This window comes from Mustela nigripes, chromosome 6 (genome assembly GCF_022355385.1).
Source record: "Mustela nigripes isolate SB6536 chromosome 6, MUSNIG.SB6536, whole genome shotgun sequence".
Classification (NCBI taxonomy): Eukaryota; Metazoa; Chordata; class Mammalia; order Carnivora; family Mustelidae; genus Mustela; species Mustela nigripes.
Window position 1 is genome coordinate 90,517,727 of NC_081562.1, and position 4,322 is coordinate 90,522,048.

The 4,322-nt window shown below is 37.5% G+C and overlaps 1 pseudogene; it reads right to left on the reverse strand.

Moving 5' to 3' along the window:
• Positions 1-2,455: 2,455 nt before the first annotated feature.
• LOC132020365 (olfactory receptor 6C3-like) lies at positions 2,456-3,972 on the reverse strand (annotated as a pseudogene).
• Positions 3,973-4,322: the final 350 nt, after the last annotated feature.

The following is a 4,322-nucleotide window of genomic DNA, read 5'->3' on the forward strand; positions in this document are numbered from 1 at the left end:
CTATTAATGAGGTGCAATAAAAAATGGAAGCTCATTAATAGCTTTTTTTATTTCAACTTGGTTAGATTTTAGTTCTTTTATTTCTCCAGAAAGGGCTTTTATATCTCCCGAGAGGGTTTCTCTAATATCTTCCATGCCTTTTTCGAGCCCGGCTAGAACATTGAGAATTATCATTCTGAACTCTAGATCTGACATATTACCAATGTCTGTATTGATTAGGTCCCTAGCCTTCGGTACTGCCCCTTGTTCTTTTTTTTGTGTTGAATTTTTCCGTCTTGTCATTTTGTCCAGATATGAGTATATGACAAGTAAAGAGTATATGACAAGTAAGAGTAAAAGAGCAAGTAAAATACTAAAAGGGTGGCAACAACCCCAGGAATATATTCTTTAATCAAATTAGAAGATATCCCAAATCATGAAGGGGGAGAAAGTGGGTAAAAAGAGGTTCAAAAAGGAAGAAAGAAAAAAAAAGAAAAAGGAAAAAAAAAGAAAAGAAAAGAATTAAAATAAAGAAAACAAATAAGAAGAATATAAACAAGAATATATATATATTAGATAAACTAGTTAAAAAACGTTAAAAAAGAAAAAGGTAAAAGTTAAAAATGTTTTACCAGAAGTCGAGAAAAAAAACAAAAAATGAAATAGAAAAAAATTAAATTAACTGCAAGACTAAAAAAAATCACAGGGAAAAAGCCATGAGTTCCGTGCTTTGCTTTCTCCTCCTCTGGAATTCTGCTGCTGTCCTTGGTATTGAAACCGCACTCCTTGGTAGGTGAACTTGGTCTCGGCTGGATTTCTTGTTGATCTTCTGGTGGAGGGGCCTGGTGTAGTGATTCTCAAGTGTCTTTGCCCCAGGCGGAATTGCACCGCCCTTACCAGGGGCCGGGGTGAGTAATTCGCTTGTGTTTGCTTTCAGGAGCTTTTGTTCCGTGAGCGCTTTCCAGAGAGTTCCGGAGGACGGGAATACAAATGGCAGCCTCCTGGTCTCTGGCCCGGAGGAGCCGAGAGCCCAGGGCCCCACTCCTAGTGCGCCCTCAGAGAATAGCGCCCAGTTACTTCTTTCTGCCTGACCTCCGGCCGCGCTCTGAGCTCACCGAGCCTGCGACCGGTTCAAGGTAACACCGAGCTGTGAGCTTACTGTCTGTCTCTGTGGCTGACTTTCCCGTTCCAATACCCACAAGCTCTGCGTTACTGAGACACCCCCAATCCTTCTGTGACCTTACGGGACCTGAGGCCAAGCTGACCCCGCGTGAGCTTCGCCCCCGGTAGCCTCTGGAGTGATGTACCTCAGCGGAACAGACTTTTAATAGTCTTGATTATGTGCGCTGTTGTTCCACGCTTGCAGTGAGCCGGCCCCTCCCCCCGGGGTCTATCTTCCCGTCGCTTTGGATTCACTTCTCTCCCGGTCCTACCTTTCAGAAAGTGGTTGTTTTTCTGTTTCCAGAATTGCTGTTCTTCTTGTCTTCGATCTGCCGATGGATTTTCAGGTGTTTGCAATCTTTAGATAGGCTATCTAGCTGATCTCCGGCTAGCTGAAGTAGTCTCAGCCTGCTACTTCTCCGCCATTTGACTCCTCCCCCCAAAAGTAGAATATTCTATCAGATTTGTGATTTTTAATGGTACTTCATTTCCTTAGGCATCCATTTTCTCTCTTTACCTTGTACATGAAATTTCAAGCATATTTTCAGAAGAGGAGATGGAGTTGAGAGAAATTGGAAGGCAGGTGAACCATGAGAGACTATGGACTCTGAAAAACAATCTGACGGTTTTTGAAGGGAACTAGGTGGTGGGTATTGGAGATGGCACGGATTGCATGGAGCACTGGTGTGGTGCAAAATTAATACTGTTATGCTGAAAATAAATAAATTAATTAATTAAAAAAAGAAATAATATAAATGAAAGTGCTGTATAAACCATGTGGTACTAAATATGCTTTATGAAGAGCTGGTTTATTTATCTTCTTATAGTTAGAATTGATTTCCAACTTTGGACAGAATATTCTTAGTAACTGTGTTTAAAGAAAGGCATTATGTATTACAATAACATATTAGGGATTTATATATTCTATCTCATTCAGTCTTCATCATGACACACTTATGCAACTTAATTTTTATTCACAAATGAAGAACTGAGGTCAGTTTGCTTTTGTACCTTAGATATATTCATATAACTAACAACTGTTCAATGTAATCAGGGACTACCTAAAATTAAAGTCTATTCTCTTAAAGAAGGTACTACTTATCCTGTTTAGAAAACAGGCACAGAGATGGTAATCTCCTGCCTTTTATTTAATAGAAAATGAAAAACATTGATTAATAAAACAAAACATGGACTTTTATACCCACTTGCAAAATAGAACTCCAGTATACCCTATTTAATCTAGTTAAAGGTTGAGATGATAAGTAATGATGCAATGATACAGTTTGGGAGCTCCATTGCTTTCTATGTGTCAGACTTAGCTCTGATTTTCATACAGGCTTATGAACATGCAGAATGGCTGGAACATAAAAAATATTAGCAGCTGTCATTGTTGTAATCCAGGGAAACCCAGCATTCCCAGACACACTTCTTCTCAGTGAACCATTTTGCTTTCTGCTGCTAATGTTTTTGTCTTAAATTTTCCATTTTATCTATAGGAAGTATATTAGAGTACAGAGAAAGAGAAAGTAGAAAATAGAGGAGGAAGAAAAAACATCAAAAGGTGTTTTAAAACTGTCTGGCATGGTTTCTACATAGATTTTATGTCGTATAAACTACTTATTGTTTTATCTGTTCTCTCTGCTGCTGGCTCACTGGGAATAATTCAGTGAATCAAAATTGCCAGAATAGGACTATACACAAAACACTAAGGAATATAAAACATCATACACAATAATGTTGAATTTGAAAATGAAGCTTGTGGGACAGTGTCCAATGTGGCAGAAAAAAAAAAAAAAAAAAGCAAGCAAGCAACCACACTAGGTAAAGTTTGTTTCCCTTGATATTATTTTTCAGAGATTAATAGATAAAATCTAGCTCCTAATGCATATCTCTACTGAATGTGTATCTACTCCATGCCATTTTTTAAAACAGATCATCTATTGCATAGTACTAAGTCCATTCTTTACTCCATATTTTTCATCTGCCTTCCAATAAGAATGTTTAGTATTACTACTAAACCTTTATATATTTTCTCCTTGCTATGTTGCTCACCAGCAATAGATGTTGAAGAGTTTCTTGTTTTGATTGATTAAAATTCTAATGTAGGGGTGCCTGGGTAGATCAGTCAGTTAAGTGTCTGCCTTCAGCTCAGATTGTGATCCCAGAGTTCCAGGATCAAATCCTGCATCTGGCTCTCCAATCTAACGTAAAGAGCAGAGTGACAAAACAAAGTAAAACCAATAATCTCTAAAAGCCATGTCTCTGAGCATGAGAGTTGTAAGATGGGGAAATAGTCACAAGAGAAATGATCAATTATATTAGAAGCACAGAAATCTAGTTGGAGGATGAACATGGGTGGTGGGAAAATGGTAAGAAATCTTCCTAGCCAGGACCCAAAGACAAGCAGTGTGCAGAGTTTTTTGCTCATGATGGTGTATAATTAAGAGGCTTGCAGATGGTAATGTATCAATCAAAACACATGGCAGTGAGAAGGAAATATTTAGAAACACCCATGAAGATGAAGAAAAATAGTTGAGCTAAACGATTTTTATAGGAAATGGCCTTGGCATTTGTAACGGTTGCCCCCCAAAATCTGGGGATAGAGACACTGATAAATTTGATTTCTAAGAAGGAGAAATTCTGCAGTAAGTGAAACCTAGGAGTCTCGAGATGTCATTCTATCCAGGTGAGGATGATGATAGTTTTTTTTTTTTTTACAGTGACACTTAATACATAAGACATAAATAAAAAGATAAAGATCACAACCTGAAGCTGTGGATCATGTGAGATGCCCAGGAGTATGAACTCTGTTATCATTGTATGGTTTCTCATGCTGCTTTTATTTTCTTTAAGCAAAGTCTACTCTACTATTGAGAAACAAGACCAAAAAAAAAAAAAAAAAAAAAAGAGTATTTTAATAGTAAAGGAATTGAAGATTTAAAAATTTTAATGTTCATATTAGTAGCCCAATAAATGAAGCAATGGGACTTTTTCCTATGTGCATTTTTGCAAAATACACTCAGTCTGTCACATATAATTTACGCAACCTCTCTTGATAAGGAAAATCGTATTCACAGTTCTATGTTAAAGTTCCCCTTTTGAGTGCCTTTATGTAAGACCTGTACCTGTACCCAAATTGTCAATATGTGCAGTAGCTCTCTTAATTATGTTTCTACAGCAAC